Source organism: Oncorhynchus masou, chromosome 22, assembly GCF_036934945.1.
Source record: "Oncorhynchus masou masou isolate Uvic2021 chromosome 22, UVic_Omas_1.1, whole genome shotgun sequence".
Classification (NCBI taxonomy): domain Eukaryota; kingdom Metazoa; phylum Chordata; class Actinopteri; order Salmoniformes; family Salmonidae; genus Oncorhynchus; species Oncorhynchus masou.
The window spans coordinates 20,151,897-20,173,278 of record NC_088233.1 but is presented as its reverse complement, the minus strand read 5'-3'; the positions used below and the strand labels follow the sequence as shown (position 1 = coordinate 20,173,278).

At 41.4% G+C, this 21,382-nt stretch overlaps 1 protein-coding gene across 1 annotated transcript in view; it reads right to left on the bottom strand.

Annotated features, from left to right (window-relative positions):
- The window catches only part of LOC135509160 (tetraspanin-9), a 319,454-nt gene that overhangs the window by 283,847 nt on the left and 14,225 nt on the right, over positions 1-21,382 (bottom strand). The window contains exon 2 of the mRNA XM_064929578.1: positions 8,727-8,791. The gene's annotated coding sequence lies outside the window, so the exon portion shown is untranslated. The remainder of the gene's footprint in view (positions 1-8,726; positions 8,792-21,382) is intronic.

Below are 21,382 nucleotides of genomic sequence, written 5' to 3'. Positions count from 1 at the left end.
ATAGAAAATGTTAGTGATTTGCCTAGTTTGAAGTTGCAGTGTTCTCAAACTAGAGGCAGGATGGCATTTATTGTCATGAATCTTTCCCTGGAGGCAGCAATGAGGAGTGGTCAATAGCTGGCACAGCCAAAAAGTAATAACATCCGATTTTAAACCTAACCTTAACTACACTGCTAACTCTAATGCTTAACCCTAACCTTAAATTAAGACCAAAAAGCATATTTTTGTTTTCATGAATTTTAACGATACGGGCAATTTTGACAAAGTTCTGCCTCCAGGGCAAGATTCATGACAATAAATGTCAACCTGCAAACTAGGGATGCACAGGTCTAATAAAGGAACGCCAAAAGCTGGTGTATTCATCTTCTTAATATTCCCTGCAAACAATAATGAGTCATTAGGACATCACAAAATGGTCGCCTAAAGTCGGCAGGATGATGTGTCATGGTTGGTTTTAGGAAATTCTTGGAGCATTGTGTCAAACTGTCCCCTGGAGATTTTATCTAGTTCCAAGTTTGTCTCTGGGACGTCCCCGAGGACTTTTGTAGGACATTCTTGGGATGTTGTGTCATGGTTCCCTGGAAGGTTTTGTTTAGTTCCCTGTTTTTCCCGAGGACTTTTGTTGGACATTCTTGGGATGTGGTGTCATGGTTCCCTGGAAGGTTTTGTCAAGTCCCCGGTTTGTCCCGAGGACATAGCCTGATGGTCTCAAATAAACATTCACCTTCCACCCAAAATAAAAGATAAAAAACATTCTATCTAGAGCACATGGTCCATCAAGACCATGATTGGTAAACCACTGATCCATTCACAGCTGTCTTTTGGCAATGCTAAGGACACCGAAACACACACAGAGCTTTTATCATAGCGTTTTCAATCTACATATTTAACACAATTTGACATACTATATGAATAAACACACAATGTATTGTAATTATTATATAACATGTCCTCATCTGGGATTTCAGCTCACAACCTCTTGGTTCACAGCATTGAGATTTCCCTGCCATGCCACCATGTCTGATTTCACCTATAGGCATATTCCTACACTTTGCACTTCAAATCAAATAACATTTTATTTGTCACATGTGCCAAATACAACAGGTGTTGTAAGCGAAATGCTTACTTACAGTTGAAGTCGGAAGCTTATATACACATAGGTTGGAGTCATTAATTTCTAGTTAACAAACTATAGTTTTGGCAAGTCGGTTAGGACATCTACTTTGTGCATGTCACAAGTAATTTTTCCAACAATTGTTTACAGACAGATTAATTCACTTATAATTCACTGTATCACAATTCCAGTGGGTCAGAGGTTTACATACATTAAGTTGACTGTGCCTTTAAACTGCTTGGAGAATTCCAGAAAACAATGTCATGGCATTAGACGCTTCCAATTGACATCATTTGAGTCAATTGGAGGTGTACCTGGTGTACCTGCAGATGTATTTCAAGGCCTACCTTTAAACTCAGTGCCTCTTTGCTTGACATCATGGGAAAATCAAAAGAAATCAGCCAAGACCTCAGAAAAAAAGTTGTAGACCTCCACAAGTCTGGTTCATCCTTGGGAGCAATTTCCAAATGCCTGAAAATACCACGTTCATCTGTACAAACAGTAGTTCCTTGGTATCCACAACAACAAACTAGAATGGTCTAAACACACCAAGACAGTCGTGAAGAGGGCACGACAAAGCCTATTCCCCTTCAGGAAACTAAAAATATTTGGCAGGTCCTGAGATCCTCATAAGGTTCTACAGCTGCAACATCGAGAGCATCCTGACTGGTTTCATCACTGCCTGGTGCGGCAACTGCTCGGCCTCTGACCGCAAGGCACTACAGAGAGTAGTGCGAACAGCCCAGTACATCAGAATGGGGCGGCAGGGTAGCCTAGTGGTTAGAGCATTGGACTCATAACCGAAAGGTTGCAAGTTCATATCCCCGAGCTGACAAGGTACAAATCTGTCATTCTGCCCCTGAACAGGCAGTTAACCCCCTGTTCCTAGGCCATCATTGAAAATAAGAATTTGTTCTTAACTGACTTGCCTAGTTAAATAAAGGTAAAAATAAAAGTCACTGGGGCAAAGCTGCCTGCCATCCAGGACCTCTACACCAGGTGGTGTCAGAGGAAGGCCCTAAAATTGTCAAAGACCCCAGACACTCCAGTCATCGACTGTCCTCTCTACCGCATGGTAAGCAGTACCGGAGTGCCAAGTCTAGGACAAAAAGGCTCAACAGTTTTTACTCCCAAGCCATAAGACTCCTGAACAGGTAATCAAATGGCTACCCGGACTATTTGCATTGTGTGCCTCCCCCCACCCCTCTTTTTACACTGCTACTCTACGTTTATCATATATGCAGAGTCACTTTAACTATACATTCATGGACATACTACCTCAATTGGGCAGACCAACCAGTGCCCCTGCACAGTGGCTAACCGGGCTATCTGCATTGTGTCCCACCCACCACCCCCTTTATTTTACGCTACTGCTACTCTCTGTTCATCGCGTTCTGTCTCCTAAAGATGAACATGTTTGGTGCGAAAAGTGCTAGTCAAACCTAGAACAACATCAAAGGACCTTGTGAATATGCTGGAGGAAACAGGTACAAAAGCATCTATTTCCACAGTAAAACAAGTCCTCTATCGTCATAACCTGAAAGGCCGCTCAACAAGGAAGCAACTACACATGGGGACAAAGAACATACTTTTCTCCAAAAAGTAAAAAAGAAAATATATAACTTTTTGGCCATAATGACCGTCATTATGTTTGGAGGAAAAAGGGGGTGGCTTGTAAGCCGAAGAACACTATCCCAACCGTGAAGTACAGGAGTGGCAGCATCATGTTGTGGGGGTGCTTTGCTGCAAGAGGGACTGGTGCACTTCATAAAATAGATGGCATCAATAAGGGAGCAAAATTATGTGAATATATTGAAGCAACATCTCAAGACATCATTCAGGAAGTTAAAGCTTGGTCGCAAATGGGTCTTCCAAATGGACAATGACCCCAAGCATACTTACAAAATTGTGGCAAAATGGCTTAAGGACAATAAAGTCAAGGTATTGGAGTGGCCATCACAAAGCCCTTACCTTCAATCTTACAGACAATTTGTGGGCAGAACTGAACAGGTGTGTGCGAGCAAGGAAGCCTACAAACCTGACTCAGTTACACAAGCTCTGTCAGAGGGAATGAACCAAAATTCACCCAACTTATTGTGGGAAGCTTGTAGAAGGCTACTCAAAATGTTTGACCCAAGTTAAACAATTTAAAGGCAATGCTACCAAATACTAATTGAGTGTATGTAAACTTCTGACCCACTGGGAATGTGAAGAAATAAATAACAGCTGAAATAAATAAATCATTCTCTACTATTATTCTGACATTTCACGTTTTAAAATAAAGTGGTGATGCTAACTGACCTAAAACAGGGAAGTTTTACTTGGATTAAATGTCATGAATTGTGAAAAACTGAGTTTAAATGTAGTTGGCTAAGGTGAATGTAAACTTCCGACTTCAACTGTACAAGCCCTTAACCAACAATGCAGCTAAGAAAATACCAACAAAAAAGAGATAAGAATAACAAATAATTAAAAAGCAGCAGTAAATAACAATAGCGGGACTATATACAGGGGGGGGTCTAAGCTTGGCCCCGGTGATGTACTGGACCTCAGTAGTGCCTTGCGGTCGGAGGTCGAGTAGTTGCCATACCAGGCAGTGATGCAACCCGTCAGGATGCTCACGATGGTGCAACCTTTTGAGGATCTGAGGACCCATGCAAAATCTTTTCAGTCTCCTGAGGGGGAATAGGTTTTGTCATGCCCTCTTCACGACTGTCTTGGTGTGCTTGGCCCATATTAGTTTGGTGATGGACACCAAGGAACTTGAAGCTCTCTACCTGCTCCACTACAGCCCCGTCGATGAGATTGGGAGCGTGCTCGGTCCTCCTTTTCCTGTAGTCCACAATCATCTCCTTACTCTTGATCACGTTGAGGGAGAGGTTGTTTTCCTTGCACCATGCGGTCAGGTCTCTGACCTCCTCCCTATAGGCTGTCTCATCGTTGTCGGTGATCAGGCCTACCACGGTTGTGTCATCAGCAAACTGAATGATGGCCTTGGAGTCGTGCCTGGCCATGCAGTCATGAGTGCAAAGGGAGTACAAGAGGGGACTGAGCACGCACCCCTGAAGGGCCCCACATGTTGAGGATCAGCGTGGCCGATGTGTTGTTCCCTACCCTTACCACCGGGATCGGCCCGTCAGGAAGTCCAGGATCCAGTTGCAGAGGGAGGTATTTAGTCCCAGTGTCCTTAGCTTAGTGATGAGCTTTGAGGGCACTATGGTGTTCACTTCAAAGTAAATCGCAGCCCTTAAAATTACACTCAAGAAAAACTACTATACACTGAAGAAAAATATAAACACAACATATAAAGTGTTGGTCCCATGTTTCATGAGCTGAAATAAAATATCCCAGAAATGTTTAAAGCTTATTTCTCAAAAATATTGTGCATAAATTTGTTTACATCCCTGTTAGGGATAAGCATTTCTCCTTTGCCAAGATAATCCATCCACCTGACAGGTGTGGCATATCAAGAAGCTGTTTAAAAAGCATTATCATTACACAGGCCACTCGAAAATGTGCATTTGGCATGCTGACTGCTGGAATGTCCACCAGAGCTGTTGCCAGATAATTTAATGTTAATTTCTCTACCATTTATTTATTTTAACTTTATTTAACCAGGCAAGTCAGTTAAGAACAAACTCTTATTTATAATGACAGCCTAGGAACAGTGGGTTAACTGCCTGTTCAGGGGCAGAACAACAGATTTGTACCTTGTCAGCTCGGGGGCTTGAACTTGCAACCTTCCGGTGACTAGTCCTAAACTCTAACCACTAGGCTACGCTGCTGCCCACCATACCATACCTCCAACTTAGTTTTAGAGAACTAAGCTGTATGACCAACCGGCCTCACAACTGTGGACTACGTGTAACACTTTACATGTTGCGTTTATATTTTTGTTCAGTATAAATAAAATCAATGAGAGAATAGTCAGAAGAAATGATAATAAAAATATTGGTGCACATGAATCTTTCCTTAAGTGCGGAGATGTATTATATGTAGGTAATGAATGTGTGGGAGAATTAATGCAGCAGAAAGATCCGCATGTTAGTTCAAATCCAAGGTGGGGGTCCTATTCAAAAGTAAATATTAAGTGATCATGTCAAATGCAATAATATTGTTTAATGATTTGTACACTATTTTTTAGCTGAACCTGAACGGCATTCCACTTACCTTAAAATCCAGATACCATTTCATTACTTTACTTAAAATGGTTTGGGTCATCAGGGACAATCAAGGGAGCTTCAGGTGACCATGACACAACAACAAAATCATCTCCGGGGCAAACTGGGAACTAGAAAAATGTATGCAAAGGAAAAGGCACAACACTCGCTCACCATTAAACATTTGTTGTTTTATTTAAGCAAGGTTAAAAGATAAACATTTCGGCCTACATTGGCCTTAATCAGAATCATAATGTTTTTTATACACAGTATGCACATTGATTAGACACAGTATGTTTAACATAGTAGAAAACACACAAAGTCCCGGTCTTATAATATCACGTCAGTAAGCCATTTAAGCAGTATATGTTGGTGTTACGGATACCAGTATCCTCTGTGTGTATCCTGTGTTCTTTTCTCTACTTCTCCCCTCACAGCGGAAAATCCTCACTCCCCAATCAGTCACCAATCCAATCATCAATCAGAAGACACACCTCCTCCTGTTTCCTACCCTATCACAGTTCCTTTCCCTTGGTTTAAAAACCCTGTCAGTTGTTTGCTCTAGAGCTCAATCTCTCTGTAAATGCCATGTCTGTGTTTCACTCTCTCTTTTGTGTATTGACCTCTCTTTTGTTTGAGCACCTCCATAGCACTTTGTCCTCACCTGTGAGTATTGTTTTGGTTATGGTGTTTGTTTGTTTGCTGGTGGGAAAAGGGGGAACCAAGACAAGTCGCCCAACGGCATACACTACCCGTAGGTAAACTTTGTTAAATACACTAGTTAGAACTGGGCGGACCACCCACTGTATTTTGGTTAGTTAGCTGTTGTTAAAGTAGGCTAGTCTAGCTAAGGTGTGTTTTGGATGCTTATTGTTTCTTTCCTTGGGTCCAGCTCAGCCCCTTTTCCTGCTTCCCCCCCTCCGATTACTGTGTGTTTATTAATAAACCCTGAGTTTGACGGTAGATTTCAGTTGTCGTGGTTATTTCGTTCACACTTTTACTTTGTCACTATTATAATTTGCATGAGTTATGTTACGGGTCTCATTACCATCCCCCCTAGACTGTCGGGCCAAAAGGGATTCGTAACAGTTGGTCAAAAGCCAATGTCATTCCTGAACCTGTTGATCTCACACCGTGCTCTGTCCTGTTCTAGCACAGTCATCACACAGACAGACCTTGTGCTGCAGAGCAGTGCAGTGAAGCAAGGATGTTTTAACAAAAACACAGAGACAGTAAAATAGGACACCCAACTCACTCGGTCTTCATCTCCTCTACTTAGCCACCAGCGAGATGTCCCGTCTCAGTTTAAAGGAATCCTAAACTTTGTTTTATCTTGTTTATTTCTTCATGGCTATTGACTGACTCCACATGAAACCTGACCAGTGCTGTCTGTAGTGTTCAGAGAACGTCCTAGCTAGCATAGAAACACACAGAGATTAGGGAGGAGCAGCTCCCACACCACAAAGAGACAAAACATCACATGCATATTATGCACCCACACACATACCACAGAAACAGCCACACTCGTCACACAATCTGATAAGCGCAGCTATACCTCTTCGTAGGGATTTATGCTGACAATGTTGGGCTTTTATTTGCTTTTCTCTCTGCAATTTCACCCCAGAAATGGCTTGGCCCGGCAGTATCCCTGGGCGACCCCCTTTTCACAGGGCTAACAAATGTAGCGGATGTTGCTACGCTACTGAGTGGCCAATAGGGAACACTGCAGCATGGAAACTAGCTGCCAGAGGTCACTGCTGTACTGGGCAGTACTGCTGTATACAGCCTCCCTCTCTCAGGCAAGCCAGCCTGAACAGCATACCAAGTGGGGGCTCACAGCTCAGTTAAAGAAATCACTGGGATTCAAAGTTTGCTGGAGCTGGAGGGACTTATTGTTGGTTATTGCTGACGGGGCACTTTGTTTGTGGTCAGCGAGTCACAGAATGAATTATTCTTCTGCTCTCCACCCTGGTTTCACAGTTTGTGCTGGCAACTGGTGTACCCAATGATGTATATAAACCCTGGATGACTGACAGGGGTTATGTACTGAAGCCACCACGCTGCCATCTTGGTACTCATCCTCCAGTGTAAAAAAAGATTTTGGAAGCTATAGGAATGCATTTATTAATGTCCACGTTCGTTTTTGACACGTTTATTATTTTCCAGACACCTTAATGCATACTTTAAAATTATATTAATGTTAGCTAAACATGATTAAAAACAAGTATATATTAGAGTACTAATGTTACTGTCCCCACTACAACCCCCAAAAATACTGAAATACATGCAATTTTGTCCTTAACACTTCATTGAAATATTGTAGAATTCCATTAATTCCTGTGGAGGACTGCTGGGGAGTACCAACATGGCCGACCGGTAGCTTCAAAGCCTCTCAATGGATAACATAGCATCAGCAATCCAGGGTTTATACACATCCTTGAATGTACCTCATTTTAATTGGAGCTCCTGAACCTCAAGTGTTTTCTTATTTTTGTCAGAGCAGCTAACTCAGACATGAATTAAGACTGGGGAGAAAGCCTTAAAGCTTGAGATAATATACAGTAAGTCTTATCAAGACTCCCCAAATGCAACTTATTACATTTAACCTTCATGAACTTTGTAATATGGGGCCAGAGCAGGTTGAATGTGTTGAATGCATTCTGCAAATTGTTTCTGCTGCCATTTGGTACATTTAGGATCCCATCTGGGCTTCCTAGTGTGTTTCCATGTGTGCCTCCTGTCCTCTTGGGGCAATATTAATTACCACACCACTGAGACTGTGCCGGGAACAGACCACTTTCATGGTGCACATAGTTGCCTGGAGGTCAGGCCTTGGCCCTGTGCGCTGGGGAAACTGGGAAAACTCAGAGCCGACTAGGGTGGTGGGGTTCTTTCCTGTTGCCATCGACCCAGGGCCTTGGAGACAGCCAGACAGGAAGCAGGCCCTATACCCTAGCAGTGAGCAACTCTCTCTGGGTAGCCTCTAATTTACCCCCAGGAGTGTACTTCCCGTTAGGCCCATTATCAGCCTTTGTGTAAACTACCCAAAATACCCGAAAGTTTTTTCCCTCCTAATAGAGTGTGTATAAATTATCCTAAAGCAGTAGGGAATCAAATCAGGTAAGTATTTCCCACCATAAAATGAATCATGAAAAAGAGGAGGATTCCTAAACCTGACCAGATTAATAAGCCATACATCTGATTTTACGGTTTCTTGTCTTTGGGGAAGCCAAGTGGTATTTAGCTCATGGATGACATTTAAAACAAAGTCAAATGTAAAAACTAAGTATGGTAGATTTCATAAATGTTGTCATTATTGGTTAATAAAATGACCTAAATACTGAAATTATATATAACAAACAAATGATTCAAGTTTGATGGGGTACAAAGAAACAGTCCATCACACGACTGGAAGAAATTAAGTAATTTAAAAAGGTGATGTCATGTCTTACCGGCTTAGATGTGGTTCAGGCCAACAGAACAGAAGCAGTTGGACCACTTGATGTAATGGAACAGCCTGTCAAACAAAAGAGCAAAAAAAAACAGGGGCTGAACTTCAAGCTGACTCTTGATGAAATACAAGATGGATGGGGACATTTTAAAGTACAAACCACATACAGCTACTGTAAAGAACAGGCACACAGCAGTGAAGTGCTATTTGTGGGTAGATGTTTTGTAGAAGCCAGAATGGAGTCTACAGATAATGTGAAGGTAGGCTGTGTGTTGTGAATGAGTGAGAGTGCAGCCAAGTGACAAATGTCATTCAGGGGCCATTAAAGGACTGGGAGATCACAGAAAACAATATTTAGCCTGACACACACAACTCTAAATTGGTAAACGAGGTCAACTGCTCCTCTACCTGTGCGTGTGATTGTCTGCTGCACATCTGTTTATGTATGTGTGTGTGTGTGTGTGCATTCACCTTTAAAAACCTCTACAGGCAGATGGCAATTGTTATCATGTTATTGAACCACCAACACATGGGAATGATACAGCGGAAAGCAGTACAAGAGGCAATGCACTTGTGATGAACATAGTATTTCCTTTGGAGTGAATTGACTCAATGAAAATGGCGAACCGCTGTCTATTTTGGGCCTTTGGAAATTCCATAGAAATCCCATGATCAAATGGACAAAATGTCTTATGGGTGCATTTAAACACTCAAGAAGCTATTCTAGCCATGATTAATAAGCTACCGAGCAGAGATGTCATCCTTTTCTGGGTAATGGGCATGCCAAATCTGTCAAACCAGAGGTTAGAATGAGTCAGTGAGTGTCTAAGTGAAAAGAATACAGGTTGACAGTGAGTGGAGCGAGAGCTTCCAGTCTATTCCATGAGCTCATGCTGCATTAGGCGGTGCAAGTCTGAGTGGCATCTTCCTCCATTTTCCTAGTTATCAGCAGGCCAGCTGCTCAGCCGCTCTCTCACTCTTTCTTTTGGGGCTTCTCTCTCACATGGCACTCATTCAATTACAGGCAGACCAGTCAGGGCCTAGGTGCTCTGCTTCCAGCCCCAGTCCCACTCAGTTCCCATTGATTGTGGAGTGGAGGGTGCAAGGGGTGGGAGGTAATAAAGAGAAACATTAACTGCGGACATGGTATTTTTAAGAGAGTACATTCATTTTTTTTTTTTTTTTAAATGAATGTAAAGTCAACATGTCATTAGTTTTTGTTTTGTTGTGGATCTCAAACCATAAATAAACCTTTGAAACATAAACTTGGATTGGCTCTTTAACTTATCATTTGAAAAGGCCAATTGATCATTAGAAAACCATTTTGCAATTATGTTAAACACCCGTCTCAACGTCAACAGTAAAGAGGCGACTCTGGGATTCTGGCCTTCTAGGCAGAGTTGCAAAGAAAAAGCCATATCCCAGACTGGCCAATAAAAATAAAAGATGAAGATGGGCAAAAGAACACAGACACTGGACAGAGGAACTCTTGCCTAGAAGGCCAGCCTCCCAGAGTCGCCTCTTTACTGTTGACGTTGAGACGGGTGTTTAACATAATTGCAAAATGGTTTTCTAATGATCAATTGGCCTTTTCAAATGATAAACTTGGATTAGCTAACACAACGTGCCATTGGAACACAGGAGTGATGGTTGCTGATAATGGGTCTCTGTACACTTATGTAGATATTCCATAACAAATCTGCTGTTTCCAGCTACAATGTTAATATTGTAAATGACTAAAGGCATGCTCTTCAACCGATCGCTACCTGCACCTACCCGCCTGTCCAACATCACTACTCTGGACGGCTCTGACTTAGAATACGTGGACAACTACAAATACTTAGGTGTCTGGTTAGACTAAACTCTCCTTCCAGACCCATATCAAACATCTCCAATCCAAAGTTAAATCTAGAATGGCTTCCTATTTCGCAACAAAGCATCCTTCACTCATGCTGCCAAACATACCCTTGTAAAACTGACCATCCTACCAATCCTCGACTTTGGCGAAGTCATTTACAAAATAGCCTCCAATACCCTACTCAACAAATTGGATGCAGTCTATCACAGTGCAATCCGTTTTGTCACCAAAGCCCCATATTCTACCCACCATTGCGACCTGTACGCTCTCGTTGGCTGGCCCTCGCTTCATACTCGTTGCCAAACCCACTGGCTCCATATCATCTACAAGACCTCCTTCCAGTTCTCTGCTGCCAATGACTGGAACAAACTACAAAAATCTCTGAAACTGGAAACACTTATCTCCCTCACTAGCTTTAAGCACCAACTGTCAGAGCAGCTCACAGATTACTGCACCTGTACATAGCCCACCTATAATTTAGCCCAAACAACTACCTCTTTCCCTACTGTATTTAATTTATTTATTTTGCTCCTTTGCACCCCATTATTTCTACTTTTGCACATTCTTCCTTTGCAAATCTATCATTCCAGTATTTTACTTACTATATTGTATTTACTTTACCTCCCTTATCTCACCTCATTTGCTCACATCGTATATAGACATGTTTCTACTGTATTATTGACTGTATGTTTGTTTTACTCCATGTGTAACTGTGTCGTATGTGTCGAACTGCTTTGCTTCATCTTGGCCAGGTCGTAATTGTAAATGAGAACTTGTTCTCAACTTGCCTACCTGGTTAAATAAAGGTGAAATAAATTTAAAAAAGAGTCGCCTCTTCACTGTTGACATTGAGACGGGTGTTTTGCGGATACTATTTAATGAAGCTGCCAGTTGAGGACTTGTGAGGCGTCTGTTTCTTAAACTAGACACTAATGCACTTGTCCTCTTGCTCAGTTGTGCACCGGGGCGTCCCACTCTTTCTATTCTGGATAGAGCCAGTTTGCGCTGTTCTGTGAAGGGAGTAATACACAGCGCTGTACGAGATCTTCAGTTTCTTGGAATTTTCTCACATGGAATAGCCTTCATTTCTCAGAACAAGAATAGACTGACGAGTTTCAGAAGAAACTCAAAGGCTGATGCTCAACTTGTCTAAAGGCCAGTTTTATTGCTTCTTTAAATCAGAACATCAGTTTTCAGCTGTGCTAACATAATTGCAAAATGTTTTTCTAATGATCAATTAGCCTTTTAAAAGGATAAACTTGGATAAGCTAACACAATGTGCCTTTAGAACACAAGAGAGTGATGGTTGCTGATAAATGGGCCTCTGTACACTTATGTAGATACCATTTTTTTTTAAATCAGCCGTTTCCTGGCTACAATAGTCATGTACAACATTAACAATGTCTACACTGTATTTCTGATCAATTTCATGTTATTTAAAATGGACCAAAAAAATAAGCTTTTCTTAGAAAAACAAGGATATTTCTAAGTGACCCACACACACACTTGCAGCACACACACACACACACACTTGCAGCACAGGTATCCCAATGTCAGATCATCAGAAACTCTGAGATGCTGAAATATGGTAATGTCAAAAGCAGAGCCATGTGTTTTGATCCTTAAAACAGTGATATACTGTGCACCGCACCCGTATTGACTGGAGGCATTTTATTTGGCGTGACCCTGCATTGCTGATATCATTCATAGAGACAGGTTACGTCGCACAAGTGGAAAAGAAATTGCAGCCATCATTCACTGTATTATACACTAGAAAAGTAACATGAAAGTGGATTTGGAGAGCACATCTTAAAAATGGCAAGCACTTTAATAAAGAGCAAGAGAGGTGCCGAAAGCCCTGAAGGTCTACCCAAGAACCTACAGATCATTAAATCAGAGAGGTCTATTCAGAGCTTATGGCAACGGACACATTTGGACGATCCCCAAGACATATCTGGAAATTCTGAAATCACTACAAGGCCCTGATACATTACATTGTCAGCAGCGGCACGAATACCTATGTGCCTTATTCCACAATAATTACATTTTAATCTATAAAGCTACTAGCTAAAGCACTTTGCATACTAAGCTTGTCACAGCTTTGTATATCAAATATGACAATGCCGTTACAATACCTGCAGTATGTCCGTGTCTTCATATAGTCCAGTCATCCCATTGGCCTGTCTATAACCTATGAGACAGGGACAGACAGGGGCCACCTAGGCATCGTGGACAGCATGGGTTCAGAATTTATTACACAGTAATTAGGCCATCTGTGCATTATTTATTTATTTAACAAGGCAAGTCAGGTAAGAACAAATTCTTATTTACAATGACGGTCTACCCCAGCCTAACCTGACTGATACTGGGCCAATTGTGCCCCACCCTATGGGACTCCCAATCACGGCCAGATGTGATTTAGCCTGGATTCGAACCAGTGCCTTAGACCGCTGCGCCACTCGGGAGCCCATTAACAGTGCAGAATATTTCAGATCAGTTATAAACACCTTAAGCATTAAAAGTGTAGGGCCAAATATCACAAAATGGGACACAAGTGCAGATAGGCTTTGTTACAGTTCAAATTCTAAAAATACGATTCACATTACAAAACATTAATTACCTAAATAACTCTTAATGGGAAAAATATGTTTCCCTGCAAGTGAAAAGCGATACAGAAAAAATAAACTGTTTGAATTAAACAGATACTTTCCAAGGAATCAGGTCAACAACAGTTGCATTTGGTGCAGTAAGAATTACTTAATATTTAACCATGTTATTAAACACACCTTTGCCTAAATTGGGTAAATTTCTGCCAATACTACTGTAAATCAAGGAATATAAAATCACATACTGTATACGCAACATGATCGGTAAACACAAAAAACATTGTTCACTATCTGCAAGTGCTAGTCAAGTAAAGTGCTTCTTGACTTGTAAAGTGTACGTCATTTGAATGAATACAAAATGATCAGCAAATGATAGATTAAGATTTACACACAACTAGAAGCAGCCTGTGTATGATGCACCAGCTACTTTTGTCAGCTGCCCACATCAGTGTTCCTCTTGCATGGTCTGAGAGCTCCTGTCCTCTCCTGCAGTAGCAGAAGCAGCAGTGTGCTAAGTCTCATAGTCCTGTCCCAGTCCTAAGAGTGAATGATGGGATCCTTTCCTGACTGACACAGCTTATCCCAGCTACACACACACACACACACACTGACAATCTCTCCCCACAAACCACACTACCCTGTCCCAGCTGCTTTCCTTGCACACTGGCAGCTGAGAAGCATAGCTTAAAGGGATACTTCAGGATTTTGGCAATGAGGCCCTTTGTCTACTTCCCCAGAGTCATATCAACTAGTGGATACCAGTGTTACGTATCCCATATCCAACGCTAACTAGTGCTAGCGCAATGATAACGCGAGTTAGTTGACTCGAGAAACATCTTATAACTTCCTTCACACTGGACTGAGACAAAACAATGGTATCCACAAGTGTATCTGACTGGGGAAGTAGATACAGGGCCTCATTGCCAAAATCCGGAAGTATCCAGTGGGAAAGCTGAGGTTTTTCCATCTCGGCTAATAAAAATCATTGATTCCCGAAAAGTTTTACACTGTGTAGACATACAGAGGGAGGGAGAAGAGAGCCTTCATATGGAGTTAGTTAGGCTCCATTCATGAATGAAAGGTTTAGCTGCAGGGTCAATCATAATGTGAACAACAAAGACAAAGTAGTGTGACGTTAATTTATTCCTCGTTTTTCTTTTTTTTCTCTATAATTTTTCAACGTTTCTCTACATTGTTGCGAAGGGCCCATAAGAAAGCATTTCACTGTTAGTCTACACCTGTTGTTTACCAAGCATGTGACTAATCCATTTTGCTTGATTGATTTGGATGGATTTGACTGAGAAACACATGCAGAGATAGAGTAGACTACCTCTGTCTGATTCACATTGGTCCTGTACCCTTGGCAAGGTGCATTTAAACATCATTCAATTCACACAATGTCTGAAGCTAAGGAGAAGTGAGTATGTTAGACGTTGCCATTAGGGCACAGTAAATTAAATACCACTTTACATTGACAACTATTAGAACCAAGAAACTTGTGTTGTCTGTTCATTCTTTTGTTTCTGGATAATGTAAGTCCTCATTTATAAATTGCTCTTTTAGAATAGGTACTATATAATAATCCTCTTGATGAGAGCCACATTATTAATTATCACTTTGGACAGTGTATGAAAAACAGGCCTCATTCAGAATTTACTTCAGAGCCAGATAATGACACTACCAAAAAGCCAGACTGGGCCACAAAACCATAAACTCAATCTTAAGAATAACCTCAGTCAGGACTGGAAACTGGGTTGGTACAAGGCCAGTGTGTGGTGCTTATCCCCCATATAACACCATACTGTCCATTTCTACGTACAACATACATAAAGTGACACGTACAGTATGTGTCCTCATAGAAATATTATTACCTTTAGATCCTAAATTGGCTTCCAGAATGCAATAATTAAATCAATCATGAGATAATTCATATCTTCAGTTCATTTTCAGAAAGTAGTCCATTCTTATTGATTTGATATCAAGCATGTCCTGCAAATCACTTGACATTCCTCACCTGAAAATGACATGATAAAGAACAAAATGATGATATATAGTCTTCGAAGTCATATCATTTGAAACACAAATTTTTGGGTCAACATCAGTTCAAAACATTGCACACAATTTTTAAAATAAATCACACACACTGAAGCTAAACATCTTCTCCACTTGAATTGCTTCTCAGGTATTAATATCGACCTATGAATAACAGATTTATTGAAAAAGAGCCATTGCCAATGATTGGCATGATAACCTCAGTGATGCTGAAGGACACTTTAAAATTACCTTACTTTTATGTGTACCAGTATAAGCATGAGAAAAATTAAAATTATACACCCACTAATTCATTCTATTTCTATGTTATCTTTCAAAAGGCCGACGTACAGCCACGATGAGAGTTAAGCTACCTCTGATATGTAGTTAGTCTGGCTATCCTGCAGCTCAATTACTGTGACAGTATTTCCTGATCAGTAGCTAACCATTCAAATGCTGCGACACTGGCCATTACTAAGTTGTATGTGTTATTTAGTGAACTTTAGTTTGTAAAACGGTGTACCACATTTTAGTATGACTTGGTCCTTCCTCATGCCATGTGCCTGTGTAGCGTCCAATGAGTTGACTGAGCCGGTCTGTGGCAGTTCCCACGTCTGTCGGGAAAGCCAGCACTCCTAGACCCATACCCAGTCCCACAGCTGCACAAAGATGGGGGGGGGGGTTCAATGTAAATAGTACGGGTGGCCATTTGATTACTTGTTCAGCAGTCTTATGGCTTGGAGGTAGAAGCTGCTAAGGAGCCTTTTGAACCAAGACTTGGCACTTGCCGTGTGGTAGCAGAGAGAACAGACTATGACTAGGGTGACTGTGCCCTGTGTCTGTGTCCATGTCTGTCCTGTGGTCACGTCTGCACATGGTGCATCATTCTCAACCAGTCTCTTGAAGAAGAACAATACTCATGGAAACGTCTAGGCGAACGCTCTCATGGATTCGGATTTATCCTCACAGTTTGAGGCAGAAACCACTGGCATCCTCTCTGGACTGTGTTTTCCATTGCTTTCCATTTCAGGAATTGGCCAATGTTTTCTAATGGTCTTAAATGGGATCAAACCCTTCAAGCTCAAACTTTACCCAGTGGCCCAGACAATGAGTGTATTCAGCCACTTTCCTGGTGTGCAATTTAGTTCCAGAGTTCAAGCCGAGCTCGACTCTCCGTGCGAGCTAAGCAAGCATACAGCAGGCTACGCAGCATGCGTGGGTTTAACCCCATTTACTTGTTAAGTGGGGACCCCTCAAAATGTGTGAATGTGTTGTAGCAGCACTAAACAAACTCCCGCTGCCGCCCCCGGGTGGTGGATTTAGAGGGGGACAAAGAGAGATGGAGGGAAGGGGTTAATGGGCCAACTCGTCTGCGTCATCTCAGCTGAGGAGAGGCCAGTCCCTGGAAAAGAGGACAAGGACCTCATGACCGTAAACAAACAAAAACACTAACAGATCACTCTAGAATGTATGGATTTCTGCAACGGTCCGAGGACTTTATCAATGTAACATTTCTATTGTATTGACAGTGTTACTTTAGCCAACCATTTTCACACTTCAAAGAAGCTTGACAATTTGCCTGCTAGTTTGACTGAGAATAGTACAGGCTCTGGTTTGCGAAGTGGCAAGGACGTATCATGGTCTGCAGGCTTCAGTGGAGAAACTCCTTCTGGCCAACAATGTGCAGAAAGATCTAGAAATTCAAAAAGGCCATCATCCTAGCTTATTGCTTTCAATCAAGAAAAATTCCTGAATCTCACCTTCACAAAATAGCAAAAATAAGATTCCAGGATTTGTATGTATTTGTATGGGAAATGGCGATGGTCATTCCCTTCCTGTGAACTGTTAGAGATCCATTAAATGTAGCGAGCTTGCAGGAAATGTTTGACTTTGTTTAGTTGTATTATGTAAGCACAAAATAATGTTAAGGTCCACATTAAAATGGCCATTGCAATGTATTTGAAGAACCCTTTATATTCCTCCCTTTATAAATTGTGACTCAAATATTAAATGCTTCGGTCTGTCAGCACTGCAGCACCCGTCGTACAGTGCCAGCCTGCCCCGCTCATGGTTACCACTGCAAACAGGGCCCAGCCAGCTTTGTATTTAGATGAGAGATGTGGACTGCTGCTGTGTGTGAATTTGGAGGGCCTGTAGAGGGCACTCTTCCATCTGGATGAACAGTATAATTCATGGCTGGAGTGCAGTGATGGGGATACTGCAGTGATGGATGCTAACAGAGCAAGCTCACAGTTAGATAGTACAAACTGTCATACAATATCCTTCCTGTCATTTAATTAGGCTTTCTTTTCAAGTCATATTTCTTAATATGTATCATGTTATTTGTGAGGGAGAGGATAAATAATCAAAATGCCTTTTCAAAACAACTCTTACAATTTTATAGCAACATGAAACAAACCAAACAGCTCATTTGTGTGCAAATTAAGTGCCGGATTAATGAGGAAAACATAAATAGTTTAACCGAAATCTCTGAGAAGAAAATGGCTAAATGGGAGTTCATCTGCTAATCAACAGTGTTCTGGGTGTCTGGGCAGCCCAGTGAACACTACTTCCTGTATGTGAAGTCACTCGTATGACAGAGCAGAGAGGAAGTGCTAAGTGGAATATCCTCCTGACTCAAACTGCAGCAGCGTCACTCTGTTTTCTCTAAGATAGGCGCACACACAGCTCGGGTAGCCTAGTGGTTAGAGCATTGGACTTGTAACTGGAAGGTTGCAAGTTCAAACCCCCGAGCTGACAAGGTACAAATCTGTCATTCTGCCCCTGAACAGGCAGTTAACCCACTGTTCCAAGGCCATCATTGAAAATAAGAATTTGTTCTTAACTGACTTAAAATAAAAAAAATAAAACAACAGGTAAAGAGAAGAAGACAAGCTTCACATACCAGATGTTTGAGTGGAATGTATTTATTATTATATTATGTATTTATTATTATATTATTATTATGTTATTGATAGTCCCTGGTGAAACCACTGGGGAGGATATTCAGAACATCTATTTTAGGGTCATAAAAGGACAACTATTTACAGAGAAGCTATCCAAATCAGACAGACATCCACTCAATACACCAGGAAAAGCATTGACATGACTGCATCTTTAGAGCATCATAATCAGTGCTCCATTTGCTTCAATTTGTGAATTTCAGTGAACCAATAAAAAGTCTGGAACCCAAATATGATTTGAGCTTGTGTTCAACTTGCAGTAATGCAATGCAGGGGAATCAGAGTGAGATTGAAAGGCAAATTACCCATGACTAGTCACTCAGCTGATGTTGGGGCAGACAGCAGGGGAAAGAAGAGGCTTGGCTGTTGCTTCCAGATGCACTAATGACTGTATTTAAGCGGTGTCAAATATAGTTCACGCCAGAGCGAGCAGACTTGTCCAAAACCACGACAGCTCAAGTCAAAACCATGATGGTTGAAGTCAAAACCACAAGGATTTTGCGAATGCAGGTGGCAGTGTGGAGTTGTGTAACTCCTCTGAGCACCTACCAGAACACAAGTCAACAACAGGGATGCAGCTATCCATTCCGGTAGAGTTCCATGATGCACAGTGATACAATTATAATAGGGGTTATAGGATCACATAGGTCGACAGGTAGCCTAGCCCAGCGGTTAAGCCTTGCTTAGAGGTTAAGGGTGTTTGGCCAGCAACCGAAAAGTTCTTGGTTCAAATCCCTGAGTTGACTAGGTGAATTTTTATTTAATAAAAAAAAAAAATCAGTCAATTTGCCCATGAGCAAGGCACTTAACCCTAATTGCTCCTTCAAATTCACTCTGGATAAGATTTGCAAATTGGCAAAAAATAATAATATACAATCAATAAAACTCTCTAAATCAGAGAATGAAAAGGAAAAAAAATCCCTGTCAGAGCTGGGAAGTGATACATGATGTAGTAATTACAGGTATAGGATAAAGGTCGACCGATTAATCGGAATGGCCGATTAATTAGGGCTGATTTCAAGTTTTCATAACAATCGGAAATCGGTATTATTGGGCGCCGATTTCCGATTTAAATTTATTTTTTGTATACCTTTATTTAACAAGGCAAGTCCGTTGAGAACACATTCTTATTTTCAATTACGGCCTAGGAACGGTGGGTTAACTGCCTTGTTCAGGGGCAGAACGACAGATTTTCACCTTGTCAGCTCAGGGCATCCAATCTTGTAACCGTACAGTTAACTAGTCCAATGCTCTAAGTATTGCACTCCACGAGTAGCCTGCCTGTTACGCGAATGCAGTAGAAGCAAAGGTAAATTGCTAGCTAGCATTAAACTTATCTTATAAAAAACAATTAATCATAATCACTAGTTATAACTACTAATCCAGGTTAGCAGGCAAAATTAACCAGGTGAAATTGTCATTTCTCTTGCATTCATTGCATGCAGAGTCAGGGTATATGCAACAGTTTGGGCTGCCTGGCTCATTGCGAACTAATTTGCTGAGAATTTTACGTAATTATGACATGACATTGAAGGTTGTGCAATGTAACAAGAATATTTAGATTTAGGGATGCCACCCGTTGGCAAATAATAAACCTTTTATTTTGAAATTATAGTTTCCAGGTTTCAACCATATTAATGACCAAAGGCTCATATTTCCGTGTTTTATTATGTTATAATTAAGTCTGATTTGATAGAGCAGTCTGACTGAGCAGCAGCAGGCCCGTAATCATTCATTTAAACAGCACTAATGTATTTCGCCAGCAGCTCTTCGCACAGCACCATTTATGACTTCAAGCCTATCAGCCTAATGGCTGGTGTAACCGATGTGAAATGGCTAGCTAGTTACTGGGTGTGCGCTAATACCGTTTCAAACGTCACTCACTTTTAGATTTGGAGTAGTTATTCCCCTTGCTCTGCAAGGGCCGCGGCTTTTGGTGGGCGACGGGTAACGCTGCTTCGAGTTTGGCTGTTGTCGATGTGTACCTGGTTCGAGTCCAGGTAGGGGCGAGGTGAGGGGTGGAAGCAATACTATAGTGGCAATACTGTAGTGCCTATAAGAACATCCAATAGTCAAAGGTATATGAAATACAAATGGTATAGAGAGAAATAGTCCTATAAATACTAAATTAACTACAACCTTAAACCTCTTATCTTGGAATATTGAAGTCTCATGTTAAAAGGAACCACCAACTTTCATATGTTCTCATGTTCTGAGCAAGAAACTTAAACGTTTTTTTACATGGCACATATCGCATATTAGCACATATTACTTTCTTCTCCAACACTTTGTTTTTGCATTATTTAAACCAAATTGAACGTTTCATTATTTATTTGAGCCTAAATTGGATTTCCCGGGTGGCACAGTGGTTAAGGGCGCTCTACTGCAGCGCCAGCTGTGCCACCAGAGACTCTGGGTTCCGCCCAGGCTCTGTCGTAACCGGCATCGACCGGGAGGGTTTGGCCGGTAGGGATATCCTTGCCTCATCGCGCACCTGCAACTGCATGGTGTTTCCTCCGACACATTGGTGCGGCTGGCTTCCGGGTTGGATGCGCACTGTGTTAAGAAGCAGTGTGGCTTGGTTGGGTTGTGTATTGGAGGACGCATGACTTTCAACCTTCGTCTCTCCCGAGTCCGTATGGGAGTTGTAGCGATGAGACAGGATAGTAGTTACTAAAAAAAAAAAAAAAATTGGATACCACAAAATTGGGGAGAAAAAGGGGTAAAATAATAATAAACAAGTATTCAGTATTGTTGTAATTGTCATTATTACAAATAAAAAATATATACATTACAAAAAAACTATATAGTTTTTTTTTTTGTTGTTTTTTTATTTGCCGATTAAATCGGTATCGGCTTTATTGGTCTCCAATAGTCAGTATTGGTATCGGCGTTAAATCATAAATCGGTCGACCTCTAGTATAGGAGCATCTAATAAGTAGTTTATTACTTCATAGACATCAGTAAATGACAGACATAGCCTAGCTGACCTCATTCTGCAAAACATTTATAAAAAAGAAGAGATGAGTTCAGAATGATATGTCTTCAGTGAGGAAGCCCAGGGGAAGTCAAGAGAAATAGCGAGAGGGAGGTCCATGTTTACCGACTTGTTTAATTGCCACAGTGTGATAGCCTAGCCAAGAAGCCCAGCATGCCTTTCTTCTAGCTCACAACGGTGCTTTTGATTATAGGCCTGGTG